We start from the raw sequence: 19,617 nt of genomic DNA on the forward strand, positions 1-19,617 counted from the left end.
AAACCCATATCCAAAAAGATATTTGCACACCGATGTTCACAGCATCATTATTCACTGTGGCCAGGACATGGAAGCAACCGAAGTGTCCTACGATAGATGATTGGCTAAAGAAGTGGTGGTACATATATGCAATGGAGTATTACTCAGCCATAAGGAGAGATGAAATACTGCCATTTGCAACAACATGGATGGACGTCAAGTGCATTATGTTAAGTGAAATAAGTCAGACAAAGACAAATACTGTATGATCTCAGTTATAGGGGGAATCTAAAAAACAAACAAGAAACAACCCTTCCCCCCACTGAAACCGAGCACCCATACAGAGAACATACTGGTGGCTGCCAGTGGTGCTGGGGCAAAATGGGTGAATGGGGTCAAAAGGTACAAACTTCTAGTTACAAAAGAAATAAGTCAAGGGGATGTAATATACAGCATGGTAACTGTAGTTAATACTGTACTGCACATTTGAAAATTACTAAGAGTAAATCTTAAAAGTTCTCACTATAAGAAAAAAATTTTTTTTGTAATTATGGTGATAGATGTTCACTAGGCTTATTTTGGGGATCATTTTGTAATACATACAAATACCGAATCATTATGTTGTATACCCAAAGCTAATATATGTAAAAAAAAAAGAAAAAAGAAAAAGAAAGAATACTATGGTAGTAGACCTTGTATCTAATTTATCCAAGAGAACTGAAGATATTTTGAAGAGGCTCAAACACACTGCATGTGTCACCTCTGAAGATGCATTTTTGCATGTGTTAACATGTCTACAATTAACAGAATTCTTAAAGATTTTGTGTGATTATAATATTTAAAGCTTGGAAACCACAATATAATTAGGCACGACAGCAAATTAGACAGCAAACTGTTGCAAATATTGTTGATTATATCCTTCACAGGCAGGCCTCTTCTTCCTTGATGGCAAACCAGATGTTTGTTTGGGCCTTCAGTCTCTCCTATGCTGAAAGTTAATTTCCAGGGGTGAATTAGGACTGGTGTCAGCCAATCATGGTGTCTCACTCTCCTTGATAGTGACTGGTTCAGGCATGGGTGTGAAACCCAGTTCTGATTGATAAGACCTACAGATAAATCTATGGAAGCATTTCTTAGAGAAGTTTTCTCTGATAATAATGTGGAATGCATAAGAAGATAGGACCTCTTCTTTTCTCTGGTTGCTGATGAGCTAGCTGTCTTGCAATCATAGGGAGCTAAATCCTTCCTCCACTTTCATCTGGCCTTCTCTTCATCTCTTTTCTCTTTCCTGCTCTATTTTTCTAGAAGTTTCCCAGAAGTTCCTCCTTGGTAAGGCTCCTCTCCTGGAAGGAAGTCCTGGCTGGTTTTGGCTTTGAGAGTTCATGGGGCTAACACTGCTCCAGCTCCCCAGAACCTTCTATGGGTCCCTTGTACCACCCACCCATCAATGGTCTAGGGGCAGCACTTCCCTGTCTGTACCTCCTGGCTGTGTTGGGATGTTCCTATTATCAGGTCCATTCTCTCTCATTACTTCCCTCTGCCTCCTTCCACAAAGCTGCCGACATCATGAGGCCTGTGGCGTAGGTGGTTTGTTTCATCCCACTTATATTTTGGGATTCAAGGAGAGCTTATAACCTTCTGTGTGGTAAATGTCCATGATGTTTTGGCACTGGTATCCGCCGGCTTTATTTTTATTCTTTGATATTTAAAAATTGGAACACACATACAATTTACCATCTTAAACTATTTTTAAGTGTACAGTTCAGTAGCGTTAAGTACATTCTATTGTGCAATCAATCTCCAGAACGCTTTTCATCTTTCAGAAGTGAAACTATATGAATTAAACAATTCCCTTTTCCTCCCTTCCCCAGCCCCTGGCGACCACCCTTCTAGTGGCTCTATCTATTTCTATGAGGGGATTGAATTCAGAGAGCTCAACGAACTCTGCTGCTGCCACGGCCCCATCATTAATCTGGAGTCTGTGTTCCATGCCCATGCCACCACTACAGCACCCAACACGTAGAAAACACGCACATATTTAACTGATGAATGAGCCATTCTTAATTCCTATATCTTTTGGCAGGGTGATAGGCTGCTTTCTTGTACTCATTAAAGTGATTGATGGTTAACATTAAAGTTGCCATCATTACCTGGACTAATACCATTCCAGGTCAATATGCAACAGCTTCTATATGAGAGAAGGCTGCCAACTCTTGATTTTCCAACTAAAAAAGGGCAGGAGAGGAACAGACTGTCTCAAATGGATGCTGATTTTAAAGTACTTTATATTTTGTCATATGTGAATTTGTTGTGGCAGACTTCCTTACTACTTATGCTTGGTTCAGGCTAACATTATAACCTAAGTCGTCCCTGGGTACTACTTGTGATTTGGAGGGAGGGAAGTAGGTGGCCCCAGCGTACATGGGATGGCCTATTATAAAGTCAACATTAGAACATAGATGTATACAAGGTAGTTAACTAACTGGGCATAGTTGAAAGTTTTATAACAATCAGTGAAATCAAATGAAAAAAAATCTTATATTCATATAGTGCTTAGAGTTACAAAGGACTTTAAAACTCATTACCTCATTGATTTCCTACAATTCTTTAACACAGGTCTGGTAACTCCGTTCTGCAGGTGAGGAAATGGAGAGGCCCACGAGACAAAGCAATGTGCTAACAATCACACATTTAGTCAATGTAGTCAGGACTCTGACTCTTCCTAGTTTTTGCGATGATGTTGTTGTTTTGCTTTTTTACAACACTATACCTGAAGAGTGTGGTGATGGAAACTACCTTATATCCCATGTTGGAAGAAGGCAGGGTATAAATTATAAATATGTAAAAAACAAAAGTTCTGAATTAGTTTGGGTAAGAATAGCCCTCATTTTCTTCATACAATCCTCAAAACCACTCCTACCACTCAGTTTCTACCTCCATCCTCGATCACCACATCTCTGGGTATCCTTGCAGAAAAAAGACAGAAAAAGAGGGAAGAGCAAACGTAAAAGTACAGTACCATGGTATGACAGTTCTAGAAGCATTAACACTACTATTAATGGTGAGGGCGATGTCCAGACTGAGCTTCTGCTGTGTGCCAGGCACCATGCTTGAAGCCTCACATAAAGTAAGGACTATTATCAATCCTGCAGAGTAAGCATTATGGTTTCCACTTTACAAACAACAAAACCAAGGTGCAGAGAAGTAACTTGTCCAAGATCATGCATTTAGTAAGTGGGGGAGTGGGAATCTGAATTCCATGCTGTTCTAAACATTGATCTCTGTAATACATATAACTTAAATAAGCATATCGACATTACAATTAGAAATCCACCATATTTAGAACTGAGGATGAATTTGATGCTGATCTTTATACAATTTATAAAAATCAAGTATGCCTGTTTTCTAAACATTTTATAACACTTATCTACATATAAAAAACTTTAAAAACTTTTTTTTATTGCTTGAGTTAATTTCAAATGATCTCTTTTCACATTGTAAAGCAAATCTGGCAGAAACTCTCAAATCTGTTGGTTACCATTTCTGTTAAGGAAACTGTCAAGGATGAAACATTTCTTTTGAAACAGTCTTTGTGAAGATCTCTAACATCTTTTAGAAAGGACTTCTCTCTTCTCTCTGAATTTTGGAATTGGCATATTTTGTGACAAAGCTTGTCTCATTTTATTTTTTCCAGGCATGATCTAGGCTGACTCTGCCCCTCTTTCTCAGTCTTTCTTGCTGCTGGAGGAAGCTACATGACTATTTCTGGCTAATGAGATTAGGTAGACATTTGCTGAGAGGAGAGCTTCTGGGAAACTTTTGCTCACCTGATAAAATGGGACATGTGACTGGCATGCCCTTTTCTCTGTTTCTTCTAACTGCCCTGAATTAGGACTCAATGATGGGAGGGACAGCAGCTTTCTTGAGACCATTAAGCTTGAAGTCAAAAGTCAACATACAAAGGATGACAGACCAGAAACAGAAAAAATCTGGGTCCTTGATGGCACTGTCAAGTGGTTAAACTCATACCAGCAGCTGTCTACATCTGGACTCCTTGTTCTGCAATCAAATACAGCCTCCCCTCCATATCCATGGGTTCCGCATCTGTGGATTCAACCAATCATGGGTCAAAAATATTTTTTAAAAAGTCATGTTGTTGCTGATGTGTACCATGTAGTTAGGCTTACAATGGTTGCATCCATACTGAACATGTACATACTTTTTCCTTGTCATTATTCCCTAATCGATAGAGAATAACAACTATTTACATAGCATTTGCATGATATTAGGTATAAGTAATCTAGAGTTGATTTAAAGTATAAGGACAGATGTGCATAAATTATATGCAAACACTATGCTATGTTATCTAAAGGACTTGAGCATTCTTGAAATTTGTTATCTGCAGGTGGTCCTGGAATCAATTCCCCTCAAATACCGAGAGATGACTATAAATCTCTTTTACCTCTTTTTGGGGGAGCCACTGTTTTCTATTTCTTGCAGCTACACATATTCCTTACCGATAGACCAGCTTTTGTCTGTTGGGTAATCATCCTTTTTCCTTTCCCCAAATTCAACCATGCCCTTACATGTTGAAAGAACTAGTACAGAATTGCACTTTCACATCAGGTACAGACTTATACACCTAAAAGTATTTACAAACTAAAATATAATACAAAATACATATAAACTAAATTACATGACTGATTCAGAAGCATTGCTGAGAAATGTTTCTTCACCTCTCTGCCTAAGAATTTCTGAGTCTGAAATAAATGTCATGTTTCTATGAGAAACTTACTATTTCCTGCTTTCTTTGGCATCATCCAAGTGAGGCCTTCTAGTTCTTATGATACACCCTGTTGGCTTTAAGGACTTCTCATTCCACGCAAAGGAAAAACACGCATTCAAGTGCATGCACACATGAAAAACAGTGAAATCTCCCCAAGACTCGATTTTATTCAAATTGATTAAAAATATGTTTTTCACAAAGTTCTTTTTATGCTCTTCAGTGATATTTTATTTTTAGAAAATATATGTGAGAGCAGTAATTTATCTGATTTACCTTTTCTGACTTATCTTGCGTTTTACTCAGAAAATTTTACGTTGCATTGGTTATTTTATTGAGCAAAGCTAACAGATCCAGGCAGTGTGTATGTTTTGGGTGTTGGACCACCTATAATTAACCAAGTTAAGCATGGGCACTTGGAGAGTAATTTTATGCTTTATTAGACAATCACCTCTGCCAAAACCTTGAATTATTTTAATTTACTAAAACAACAGCTTTAGAATCTCTGGATAGTTTTCTTCAAAAACACCTACATGGTTTAACAAAATAAGCACAAGCATATGCATTTCCATGCATTGGTAATAATCAGAGTAACTGGACATTGTAGAAATGCAGCATATTAATACAGGAAATTTAATGAAAGAGACACGAGTTTAGGAATGGAAACTGAAATCCACAGATCAAGAACTGTAATGAAGCATCTCTTATGTTTAACTGGCTCTGAAACTCAATTTTAGCTTCCTGTGGCTTTAAATGTGAGCACATGTGTATGCACCGTGCACGTGGCAGCTCACTCGAAATCCTTGCTCCAGCTTCACTTGATGCCCATTAATCACGGTGCTGCTTGGGCACTCCAATGCACTGAATCTTGCTTGTGATTTTATAATGTGGAGGCAATACTTACACTGCAGCATCCTTGTGAGGATTAAAAAGGTGATATATGATTCAATAATATGTCATCTGTATTTAGCATTGTGTGGTCTCTACCCAAAGTCAAATCTCATTCTGTGTCCATATATTTGCCTCCCTTATACCTTATCTACCTTCCTACTCTTCCCTTTCACATCTGATAACCAATAAAAGTTGTCTGTGTCTATAAAAAAAAAAGGTGATTTACGTATGCGTGTATGTGAACATTTTTATAAATTATCCTGTGCTATGTTGATTTAAGGCATTCTTAGTATTCCTATCTCATCAAATATGGGAAAAATTCTACTCTAAAAATCACATGCAGCATCTTCACTTTAAAAATGTATTCCCAGCACTGTTTTGTTACTGTATTAGTGGGAATAACTACCTAACAAAGGATTATTATTGCTGAATGTGCTGGAGATTAAAGGATTTGAAGAAAAGAGAAACAAGGCTTTGCCAGGCAGTGTCTTTAAGGACCCAAAGACACTGCAGCAAAATGTTGTAAGTAGATTCTCTCCCGGTTTTAATAAGTGGAGCAGGCCAGAGGCTCTCCCTGCGAGGTGGCGAGTAACTGTACGTCTCACACGCTGACATGAAACAAGTGGTCAAGTCATGGTCTCCATATTATGTGTGGAGATGCTGAGAATCGAATGTATGGGTATTTGACTGTAGCTGTAAAGGCCAATAGAGTTGTAAAGGCCATTTTTTTCCTTCTATGAATAAATGCTAAAGACAAAACCTCCAAATTTCATAAAGTTTTTACTGTTTATTTCTCATGTAGATGGCCGTCCACTACAACAGATGTTCTCTAGCTACTCTAGAAAAAGGAATGCGTGCTTTTTATGAGCCCTAATTAAATGATGTATGAAGGCATAATCTTCCCATCTCCCTATTATTTTGAAATATTTTATTGGCCAAATTGGACTTTTAACAAATGAAAAGCATTATAGCAAACATAGAGCCTTTTTGCTCCTGCTGGAAGAGTTCTAGCTGATTTGGACTACTCCCGGGGCCCGACAATCTTGTATGCAAACTAGAGAATTGGCAGGACTCTTGGTTTTGGGCAGTTATTACAAATTTCACAAATAGAAACAGGGGTGAAGGTACTACTCTCAAATGGTCTCTATGCCACAGGAGAGGCACAGTCACACGTATAACCCAAGTATGAAGATAATTAAAAAGTAATTTTGACTGCATATTGGAATACTTTGCTTTGGCCTTTTGTTTTCTGGAGAAAACAGTTCTAAATTATTTAGAAGAGGTTAATTTTTAAACTGGAATCACCAATGTCAATATATAAAAATTAAAAAAAATTTTCGTACCTTTGAATCAGTAATTCCAATTTGGGATCTATTCTAAAGAAATAATGCAGAAGAAAGAAGCTCTTTATGTCCAAAGATGTGAATTTAAAGGTTATTCATAATGGAGAAAGCATGGAGTAAATCGTGGTCCATTCAAATGATTATGCAGTATTATAAATGATATTTATAAAATATTTTAAACACATGGAAAATATAAATGAAAAACGATGTAAAAATGTTATGAATAGCACTACCATTTATATAACATATACCTAGAAAAACAGTAGAAGGAAATACAATAAAATATGGAGTGGGTACAATGAAAATAATAATGATTATATTTAATTTCAATAAATTCTATAAATTTCAATGTTTATATTTTTTTTCCAGTAACAAAAAAGATCTTTATTGGAAAGGAAATTAAGTTAGCTCACATTCCCACCACACACAGAACTGCACAGTAGCTGAAATTAATTAACTAGAATATGCAAGTCTAGAATTTAAAATCCATTGTGGTTTCTCAAAACAGCTAAACATCTGACAATGGATTACTAACTGCAAAACAGTATCTTCATGGCCTCAATAGGTCATTGTGCCTATTAAAAATTTTGCTTTTATTCATTTACTACGGAGGTAGAGCAAAGTTAATTTACTGCATATTTTTTTCCCCTGGAGTATATCAAAGTATTTAAATACAATATTTAAGATTCTTTTGGATCAATACTCTATCCTTAGCTCAATTCTGAGCAAACAAAGATAAAATTCACTCGTCTTCACTCCAGAATGTCATTTTGGGCAACGTAAAAACTAATTTCATTTATATACTACACATCTAGCCATAGTTACATTATTTATAAGCTCCTACAGTCTATAAACTATAATGTATTCATAGGCCACAAATGTGAATGTACCTTTGTTCACTTTTTTCTCCTTCCAGTAGAAACTGCTCAGAAAATATATGCTTCCAATGATTAGAAAGAGCTGAGGAGCGTACATATGTATATGCATTCTTTGCGTGTATGCATTTTTATTGAATTACATGGGGTCTCTTTCATTTTAGTCTTAATTGCCTCTTCTGCCTTCCCACACTTCACAAGCCACCAGATAGACCACAGGTTTGTAGGCTCCTTAGAGAAGGGGCATTATCTTTCTCATCACTGTACATTTCCTTATGGCACCTAGCACAGCATTTACAAAAAGCAAGCACCTGACATGAGTAACAGAGAATCATAATTTTCCATTTCAACTATAGTGAGAATATAGGTAACCTTTGCCTCCTGAGCTATGGGTGGTGGGTGAACTTGGAGGAGCCAGGCAGAGCCTAGTTGCTGAGCTTAGTAAACCTGGAGCAAGATAAGAGGCCTGGCTGTGAGCAAAGTAAAGAATAGGCTGGCCTTATGTGAGGGAAGGGCCACGCAGGAGACTCTAGCTGGAAGGAAGACTGGAGAGAGAAATAGGAGGGAACTTCGCATCACCTCTGTGAAAACTTAGAAAAATCCACACTTCTCACTAATGCCTGTGCAATGAGAGTCCTGCTAGCATATGGGTACAGGGCAAAAACAGGAGCTCCCCATGGAGATAGTCCACACAGATAGTACATGTGTTTATTAAACTGGATCAAGAGCCCAACAATTATCTGCTAAGTACCTACTTTGTGCCCAGAACTATGTTAAATGCTTTGGGGCATTCAAAGGAAGCATAACTCATACATGCTTGTCACCGATCTGACCATTTCCAACATAGTAGACCCCCATTATTCGCAGATTCCATATTTGTAAATCCACCTCCTTGCTAAAATTTATTTGTAACCCCCATATCAAACCATTCTTGGACATCCACAGAGTAGCAAAAAATCTGAGGTCCCAGCTGTGGGACAAAGCAATGCCTTGCATTCTTGTTTCAGCTCTCATACTATAAACAAGTGTCTCTTTTACAGTCTATTTAATGACACTTTTCCCCCCTTTTTTCAAGATCACCTATTGGTGATCTTGCTAATGTTTAAAATGGTCTTCAAGTATAGTGCAGAAGTGCTGTCTAGTGTTCCTCAGCAAAACAAGGTTATTCTCATGTCCAGCCACGGTCAAGAACCACTGTCTTAGAAGGTGAGAGAGTACACAGTCTATGAAGAGTTGGTAGTCCCAACGTTCTGTCAATTTCACTCAAAACTGCTGATGCTGATTGATCTGAAAAGTTATCCAGATTCTTAAATCTCCTCTGCACACTCATTTCTTCTGCTCTCCACCCTGTGCTGGGGGTAGATGCTATCGCTTTTCAGATAGATGCTGAGGTCCAACCTAAGTGGGTACCTTCTTGAGTCTAAATATGCCTGTTTATAGTTAAATGTTTTGATTTTTTTAAAATAAGTTCCTGCTAAGCTGAATTTACATGTGAAAGCCAGAAAAGAGACATATGAATTTCAAGCAAGGGACATTATTATTTCTACCAGCGAGTCTCTATAAATCAAGAATAATAACCAATAGGTACCTAATGGATACTAATCATACTCTTTTTCTGCCATTCTCTGTGATTTGGGTTCACATTCCTTTTTGGAGTCAATATCTTCAACATTTTTTAAAAAATGAACCAACCAACAAAACCCCCCAAAATCTCCCCATATGCAGGGAAGACACAGATCAATAATCACTGAATTTAAGTGTCCCAAATGTCCTACATACCTAGAAGGTGCCATTAGAAAATCATGTATGTGACATCAAACTTGATGGAAATATTCCGTGCCGTAAGGCAAAGCAAACCCTCTGGCCGGTATCCAGGGTGATTCCCATGTGACTGTCCGTATTTAGACCCTGAGAGATCTCTCGGCGATGAAGCAGGACTCTTTGTTCTGGAATATTTGAATCCCAAATGTCCTATATACCTAGAAGGTGCCATTAGAAAATCATGTATGTGACATCAAACTTGATGGAAATATTCCGTGCCGTAAGGCAAAGCAAACCCTCTGGCCGGTATCCAGGGTGATTCCCATGTGACTGTCCGTATTTAGACCCTGAGAGATCTCTCGGCGATGAAGCAGGACTCTTTGTTCTGGAATACTTGAAAGCAAGATCAAGAAGGAGATGGAAGTTTCCAGGGATTTGTTTATAAGAACATTATCCTGCCATTTTGTTTGCATAGATCTAAATACAGGTTTCAGATCTAATCTGGAGATATATAAGGCAATATTATGTTTGGATTGGTCAAAGTAAGACATTGACATATCATGAACACTTATGAACTCATACCAGGGTTTACAATGCTAATAACAATAAAAATTGAAATGAAACGGCATTGAGTGAGACTTTATGTGCTAGGTACAAATGCTTTTCATGCCTGTCAAGTCCATGGTCACCATGGGGTTGTGGCTGTCTCCCCTAATCCCTGGACTGGAACTGAGAGGAGCCATAGGGTTTTGGGCTAATGCATGCAGTGGATTAGGATCCTAAGACATCTGTAAAAACTTCATCTCAAGGTAGTATCGAGAAAAGGGGCAACCATCTCCTGGATGACATGGAGTGTGTCTGCTGCCTCTCAGGGAGGGCGTGTTGAGTTTTGGGGGCAATGTCAGAGGTGGCTCATCAGTGGCCGGGATGGAGTTGAGGGAGAGGACTGAGCAGAGCTCACCATTTATAAAGTTGCTGCCTAAGCTCTGGAAAAAGAACCTCACATTTTGCACTCAGACAGGAAAAAGGGGCAGCGTGCAATGATGGGCCAGGTAAAGCAGGTGAAAAGAGGGAGAGGACTGCTAACTTTCCCACACCACAACTCGGTTCTGACAGCCTGCTCCTGCACACTGACAGTTATCTTCCAGTGAACCAAAGGCTTAGTGGTGCAGAAAGAGCCAAGCTGGATCAGCTTTTGCCTCCTGCCCTGTAGCTCTGATCTGAAATACACCTGAGGGGAGAGGGGCCTCTGGCTCGGAGGCCCTGGCCTGTCAAAACGCAGTGGCGTTTTGATCTCTGCCCCAGCCTGCCCTCTCCAACTGAGCTGAGCATCTCTAATAAGCAGCCTCACTGCATGAATCCCCTCGCCTGGTCCTCTCTCTTGCTCAGAGCTGCGCTGTTGCCTAAGCATTTCATTCTCTATCACATGCTCTATGGCTTCCTGAGGGGAGTCCTTTGGAAGCCAGGGTTGCAATGTAATTGCTGCAGCTGCCATTGAAATTCACTCTTGGATTTCTGTTTCCTGAGCAGGAAGTTCTGAAAGCTCCCACAGAGAAGGAGCAGGCTTCGCATCCTGTGGGCTCAGGGTACCCCGACAAACTCCTAAAGCCTCATTTCTGTGTGGTCTCTTTCAAAACCTTCTGAATGTTCCAGGAGATCTATTTCTTGATAAATTTTTCTCCCTTACTTGGGGTCAGGCCAGAAGAGAAAAGAACAGATGTTAGATCTAAAGCTTTCTCAATTCAACCACTTGACCGCTGGCCCACTCATCTGCTGCGATGTAAATGAAATGCCTTTGAGCCTTTCTTACTCAGGGAAAAAGACAGCCTCCAAAAAAGTTGGAGATATCCCTTCTTCAAGAAAATCAACATGAAAAAAACAGGGTGATTGGAGTCAGCTGTGAGAACATTTAAGTGCTCTTTCCCCCGCCCCCAACCTCAGAAAGTTAGAATGGATTATGCTTAATTCAGTTCTCAAACTCTTACATGGAATTTCCTTCTTTTGGAAGTTGTCACCTGACAAAAAAACATGCTTCAGTCCCTAAAAATGCAAATTCTCTCAAGAGTAGCCCTATAATGAACTACAGCTTAGATGTGGAGTAAATATTATTATCCCAGCTGGGAAAATTGATGGTAGAGTGGTGCTGAGGACAGGACTCAGTCGGCACTCAGGGCTAAAACCTCAGATAAAAATGAACAGTTGAGCATGTTGACAGTTATCTTAGTGATTTTTTTCCTCCTTTACCCTACTTACAGTTACCAGAAAGGCCTGGCAAATGATCAAACACCACACGCAAACATTATGCCCCAAGAGATCCTGCTTGGGAAAATATTCATGTCAGCTGCTCCCAACACACTGGCCCTTCAAGAGCCTATTGGTTGCCAATGAGGGGACTGGCTCTCAGATTTCTAATCTGGCTTGGAAGGACTGATGCTATGCTGGGCTCAGGGATCTGTACAAAGCCCCTCAGAGAAATTCATTCATTGAAGAAATACCATCTTTCCCAGAATATAATGACATTTATTATAAAGCGCACCACATTACCACAAAGAGCCAATTAAACCATGACATGAACTTTGTTATCATATATAATTTCTATTTCCTGCTACTTGAAAGAGCTCTTTTAGAGCAATTTAGGCAGGAATGTACCATATATCCCCCTTGTCAAGTCATCAAAAAGAAGATATAAGCAAGATAAATTCATTAAGGCCTTCCTAAAGCCTTTTCCACACCCTTTCACAAGTTTGAAGTGACTCTTGTGAATCACTTCATTTCAAACTGTTTATTTTGAAATAGTTTTAGATTTATAGAAGAGACAGTACAGAAAGCTGATGCTGCTGGTCTAAGTGCCACACTTTGAACAGCAAGGCTGTAGTAGAATATCTAAATTTAGGTACCTGAATTGCTATTTACTGGCAGAGTGATGATGGCTGATCTTCAGTATCCTTGTTTGGAAACTTGGACAGTAACTCCCTTACCTTCCAAGGTTGTGTAATACCCAGAGGAGCCCTAGGTTAACTGTAAAGTCCTACAAACCTCAGTTATCACTATCACCACCTATGAGGCATGATGTAGAATTCTTGCCCCAAAGGAATTTACAGCCATTATTGAATGAGTGTTTACATTTGGTGCTGCACATTTACACTGTGATTTCATAACCTGTTCTATAATTTCACCTTCACAATAACTCTGAGAAGCAGTTAAACTAAATGGTACCTTCATTTATAATATATGTTAGCCTTCAGTTTTAAGGGTGTTACTTTTTCATAGTGGTTACACTCTGCTTTGAACATATCGGCTTGTCAGCCTTGTCAACACTGTCACTGTAAGAAACTTCATACCCTATGAATGCGGCTTTGTCAACACTGGGTCACTGGGTCTGTTTTAGCTGGTCTGAATCTTTCTTACTTCTCAGGGACAACACTTCTCTGCAAACCTGGCCTTTTGGGCCCAGCTGGTTTCATGGAGTGCGCCTCTCCCTGGTAGCCCACTGCTTGGCAAAGGCATCGAGCGGGTGGGGTATTGCTAGCTCCAGCTGTTTCTAATTAATCTCACCAGATGATCTGCCATTAATTTAACTATTTAACACATCAATTTTAAGTAAAAAATAACCATTTTCCCCCTGTCTTTCTTCTCTTGACTGCCTCAGAAGGAGAGGTGCTAGTGGGGTGGTGGTCTTGATCGACCTGGAAAATTCACATAGAACAAGCTTGAGAAAGCTTTCCGTAGACATTTCTAGTCCCTCTCACCTTCCTATCACCTCATAAAGAGCAAAAGATTCACAGGGAAATTTAAAAAATTGCCTAAAATCAGCAGACTCATTCGTTTATGTACTCCTAAGTCTTCTTCCATCTCAAAGCTGTCTAAAGGTGCCACTCCTGGATCTAAATTACGAAAAAGGTTAAACTCATTCTCTGGCTTAAAAATCTTTTTGCTGATAATTTAGGAGTCTCTTTTTAACAGCTGCTAAAAACAAGATGTTGTCTTAACAGTTGAAAACACAGATGAGGTCAGATCATTTGCGGAGTAGCTTGAGGAAGCACCATAATCTTATCCACTGTGGGGAGAAATTTAGTTTAGAATGAGGGAAGGCCGGCTGGCCTTGGACTCTATCCAAGGGAGTTTTGTCACTAAATTCCCTGAAAGAGAGCCTTATAAGGCAGTTTCTTCTACAGTATACCCTAAGGGCAGGCTCTAGGGACAGGATGGAAATCACATTTAAGGATGACAATAAGCACCTGCTCAGTTTAATAAAATCTTAAAAGTTATAACATCCTCTCCCAGACATCCCCCCTCCTCACTTAGGTTACCTCTCTGCTCTCCAAAAGAGAATCCTCACAGAATACTCCTGACTCCCACACGAGCATTAAACAGTATTCCACAGTTTTCACCTGCAAGCTGTTCCTGGTGCGTAAACTAAATGTGCTTTACGGCTATTTAATTCCAGGCCTTTTAATTCAGTCTCCTGTAGAACAGAGGGTCAAGCACCTTTCATTTAATAACTAATTCCCAAACCATGAAGAAACATTAACTTCTTTGAATTACTTTCCTCTAAAAGAATCTTAAGTCCTTTAAGATCCTTCTTCGAAGGTGCCTATTCTTTTCTAAAGCTGCTTCAGGTTTTCAAATCTTTCCTAAGAAGCAGTGATTAAAACTGGGTAAAGTGATAAGAACCAGTGATTCGCAGCTTTCCAGAAGTTTCTGTGTTCAAGAAGGGCAACTGAGGCCAGAAAAAAAAATTAAAACATTTTTATTGGGCCGGGTAGACTCTTTGGGATATAACTTTTTCTGTTTCTAATCTGAACACAAAGAGAGAGGAATGGGGATTATGGGAGGCACAACTACTGAAATGAGCAACTGGCTGTAATTTGGGAGCAGGGCTGGCTAATGAGTGAGCAATGTCAGGGCATTTTGTGAGGAGTTGTTCTGTAAGAAAAAAGCACAGTACAGGCTTTTCACTTCCAAATAACAAACAGCTTGCCATGGCAGGTTCGGATCTCCAGTTCAACAATGCTTCTAAGATTTGGGAGAGAAACTAAAGGTCTTGTGAAGAAGGAATTAGGTTTCTCTTGCCAGGATTATCGTAATAGTTTCCTAATGGGCATCCCTGACTAGTGAGTGTTGCCCACTTCCAATCCATCCTCCTAAGGGTGGCCAACAGAGATTTTTTTCAAAGCACAAATCCAATTACATCACTACCACTGCTCTTGTGATAGTGTCAAAACCTAATGGACCACGAGGCACTCAATCACTGAGCTGTTAAGGGTCCAGCTGCCACCCCTGCTCTCCCTCTCTGTGAGGGAGCCCCGTGGAACCACGTGCTATTCCTCTGCTTGTAATGCTCGTCTCATTTCCTTCTATCTCTACTCCAAGCTCCATGCTAGCTTCTCTCTAGCCAATTCCTTCTCATCCCTGCCTCGGTCAGGACATCACTCTTTCAGGAACTCATTCCTAGTTCTTTCTCCACAAATCTGGATTAAGGTTCCCCTGCTCCCAGGTTCCTTGACTGTCTCTGTGGAATGACAGTGGTAGTTTAACAAAGTACTGCACTGACTTTCATTAACCCCCCGCCCCCCAACCTTTGACGCAAGCCAGACTACTAACAATTTCATTTAATTTTGGAACCCTCTGTTTCAACTTTCAATTGAGTTCTACCATTCTGACACCAGTTACATGTGTGTTTTTCCCACACCAGCAAGCAATTCTCCAACACCAGCTGGGTGTCCTACAATTCAACTCAATTCTGACACTATCTACCTAGAGACAGCATTGGACCACACAGGTTAAGGGCTCAGTCCCACGAGACTGCCCAACTCCGCCACTTCACATGCCAACCAACCATCCAGGTAGGTTGTCATCTATGTTTCTGACCAACTGGTTAAAGACTGGAGGTCCTAACAAGAAAGGCGTTCCCTTCTTGGGTTTATTAATCTGCTAGAGTGGCTCATAGGACTTGGAGAAACATTTTACATATTTACTAGGTCATCATTTTATTATAAAAGGTTATCACTCAGAAACAGCCAGATGGAAGAGATGCACAGGGCAAGGTGTGGGGACAGGGACTCAGCACTTCCATGCACTCTCCAGGAGCTCCACTTTCCCAGCACCTCCACATGTTCACCATCCTTTGGGTTTTTAGAGGCTTCACTATATAGGCATGATTGATTAAATCATCAAATTCAGCCGTTGGTGACTGAACTAAATCTCCAGCCCCTCTCCCATCCCAGGGAGTGGGAATGGGGAATGGGATTGAAAGTTCCAGCCCACTGATCTCATGGTTGGCTCCACTGGCCATCAGTCCCCATCCATACTTAGGTGATTTAGGGGCTTTCCAAAAGTCATTTCATTAACTTAACAAAAGACATCTTGTTTGCTCTCAACACTTGGAAAATTCCAAGGGTTTTAGGAACTGTGTGGCAGGAATGGGATGAAGATCAAATATATATTTCTTATTATACATCACAACGTCACATGTTCACAAATTCATTGAAAAATAGTAATAGAACATGGGCATTTAAATGATATGTTATCAACATAAAAATGAGCCTAAAATGAGCTGCTCAAAGGACAAATGTTTAAAATTTAACAAAACGAGTTTCCAAAAATCAAAATCTTCGTTGAAGCTTTTTCCATTTACAGAACAGTTTCTGTTGCTCTGAACCTAATTCCGAATAGCAAGAGGATGTGGAAATGTTGAAATTTGGAGGTGGGAGGAAAGTGACCACCTAATGTTAGAGTTCAGGATAAGATGAGTCAATGTTGGATGTATTGCCTAGACTTCAGGAGGGTAGAAGATGCAAGGAGAAAAAAGAGAAGACAGGCAGGACAGTCAACTGCCTGCATTTCCAAATAGGAGGGCACTTTCTTAAGAGGATTCCTTTGTTTAATCAACAAATATTTAACAAGGTTCAAATTATTAGCTAGCCACTGTGTTTATAAAGAAGTATGAGATATAGTCCCTCTTTTAGGATGCTCCCAGTCCTGTAGGGAAGACAGTCAAAGAACGCTTTGGAGGCTGCAGGGAGATGCTATGCTAGCTAACTAGCAGAACTTGTTTTCCCCTCTGCTCTCTTTGCTGAAATCTTGACATGAAATCTGCATGGCTTGCGCACCCCACTTAATTCTGCTCATCCACCCCTGGTCTCTGTCCTATTTCCCTGTTGCACATTCTTCACAGCACATACAACTATATGAACATTGGTTTACTTGTTTTTGTCTACAGCTTACAGTAAATGCCATCACAGATGGATCTTGTCTATCTAATTCAAGGCTGAGATTAGATGTATACCTGGCAGATATATTCATTCATTCATTCATTCATTCAACACATATTTAAAGCATCTGTTAGTGCCAGGCACTGATCTAGGCCCTTGGGGATATAACAGGGAGCAAAAATTCCCTTCTCTCATGGAGCTTACTTTCAGGTTGAATAACGACAACAATGGATATTCACAGTGCTTTCTGAGAATAAGCTTTGCAACACTGACTCTTCACAATAACTCTATGAGATAGGTATGGTTATAATCCTTATATTATAGATGACGAAACCCGAGCCCAGAGAAGTCAAGTAATTTGCTCAAGGCTCAGTGGCAAAGTTAAGATTCACATTCAGGGAATCTGGTTCTAGAGCTCAGCATCTTAATTATTCTGTGTGAATACCTTTTGCTTACATATATACAATATGTGTGCAATAAATATTGTTGAAAAAATGGCTGGAAGTGCCGAAGGACAAGTACATTATTGGGGTTTGGGGGGTTGGTGGTGGAAGAGTCAAGGAGCTTCACAGAGAAAGTGGCATCTGCTAATCTTTGAAGGCTAAGAGTTCAAAGGGTGGAAAGACAAATGAAGGTGAGAGTGAGGGTGTGATTCTAAACAGCAGCAAATAGCAGATATTGTGGCTGGACCATTAAGGGGGTTGAAGAGAAGAGTCCAAATAATAGAGTTATTGTGAAAATCCTCATATGACCTGCTAGGTAATTTGAACTCGGTCCTAAAGGTACTAACAAGGGAGACCCTTAAGAATGAATTCAGATTCCACAAGTAAAAATTAATTCTGAGGGAGAAAAAGAGGGGATCCCAAAGGGACCAAGGTGGCAGAAATGGGATTGCCAAGGAACTCGGATATAAAGGACCATGAACAAAAAGTGTAACCAAGCACTGGAATAAAGTACCATGTTCTCTTCCAGCTGTGAGATTTTATTATACATCTCAGCTTATCTATATTAACTTTTTATTAAACTAAATTGTCATATCTGATTTTCCAGTTATTCATGACTTCAGGGACTTCAAAAAGATCCAATGGCAGTAAATTCATGATGACTGATTTAAGATTTGAGATGATTAGCTCATTACCTTTCAAACAGATTTTCAAGAATATGGCTTTGCCTCTTATCGCAGAGATACAGAAAAGAAGCAGACCAAGATCTCTCTCCAGAAGGTGGTAAGTGGTGACCTCAGAAAATAAGAGGAAGGTTAGGAGTGTATCCGGGGCTCCGGTGAAAACATTCTGGGAGGGGAGTTTGCAACTTGTATGGATACCTTCTTCATCGGCGAGACCAGATGTGTTTTGTGTATCTCTGGCTCTACAGCACCCAGAACAGTAATGACGTGCTCAAAAAGTGCAGGTTACATGAGACCAACACAAAAGAACGCAGATTGAACCACACCATTGTGGCTATGTCCCACAACGCCCCCTCCCTCTCAATACATGAGGAAGCAAAACTCAAGTTTCTTGTGAGGGCAGAAATGGCTGGAGGAACCTAGAACATGCATTTTCTATTCTTTGCAAAGCCCAATACCAACTGGCACAGAAGTAAACAGCACTATATTGGGTTTGCTCTCATAATTGTCGAAACACATCTGGGAGTCAGGAGCAAGATATAAGGAAACTGGTTTTATCTCCATTTGTCTCTACCGTAGAAAAGTTCTCTGGTGGATCTCACATTATTTTCTGTTCTCTCTGGCATTCTCCTATAAATGGTCCCAGGCACTATACCCCAAATCTCTAAATTTAGATTGGGAAGAAAAGGCTAATTTACGTCAAGTTTTCCAGTCTTAGATGCTATTTTTCTTAACATTTTCCCAAACATAAAGTAAAACCCAGTCTATACCCTCATGGAGTTTGCAGTCTGGAGCGATGCTGAGAAGCTGTGAGGACATGGTAATGAGGTTATAAAACCACAGGTATACCTCATTTTATTGCACTTCAAAGGTGTTGTATTTTTTACAAATTGAAAGGAAGACCCTCTACCTTAAAAATGAGATATGCGTGTAGTTCCTTATGACTATCAGTCTCAGCTACAGGCTGGAATTGACGATTCTTAAACAATCACTAAGCTACCCTTCTTCCCTCACAAGGCAAGTACAGTGATTTGGAAGGACTAACATTTCCCTTGGAATGTTTATAAGAAAATCTCAGTATTTGTAATGAATTCTTAAACTATGCACATTTCTCTTTCATATGACTGATAAATTAGATCCAAAGGAAAAAACGACTGTTCCCGTTGGAAAAGTATGTGAACTGTTTTGGATTATGATTTTTTAAGTTTAAGGTTAATGATAACATAGTGAGCAGTAAGTTACACAATTTAAGGCTTTCAATAGTGAACTCTGAAATTAATGACAAAAGATCTATTAGCATATGGACTTCTGGGAAAAGCTCTAAAAAAAGAATTATTTGGGAAGTCTGGAGAAAGTCTGAGCTGTATTAAAGAAGCAACTGCTTCTGTCATTTCAAGAGAACTGCCTCGCTGCCTTTCTCTACCTTGGCTGGGACCAGGGGAAGGACTGCCAAGGTTGGATTTCTAACTTTCCCTTGAAACTACTGCCCATGGAAAATGTTATTTCAGGCATTAGAGTTAAAAGAAAAAAATCTTTTATTTTTTTCCCTTTCAGACTTACTCTCTCTATATTTTCCTCTTTCATTTATGACAAGATTGTACTTGTTTGGAATAAAATAAACTATTGAACATAACCTCAAAAGCAT

General features: G+C 39.6%; 1 protein-coding gene across 1 annotated transcript in view; it reads right to left on the reverse strand.

Annotated features, from left to right (window-relative positions):
- IGFBP7 (insulin like growth factor binding protein 7) overlaps positions 1-19,617 on the reverse strand; it is a 68,551-nt gene that overhangs the window by 47,966 nt on the left and 968 nt on the right. The gene's annotated exons all lie outside the window — the stretch shown is intronic.

The sequence above is a fragment of the Pteropus alecto genome, unplaced genomic scaffold (genome assembly GCF_000325575.1).
Source record: "Pteropus alecto unplaced genomic scaffold, ASM32557v1 scaffold57, whole genome shotgun sequence".
Taxonomy (NCBI): domain Eukaryota; kingdom Metazoa; phylum Chordata; class Mammalia; order Chiroptera; family Pteropodidae; genus Pteropus; species Pteropus alecto.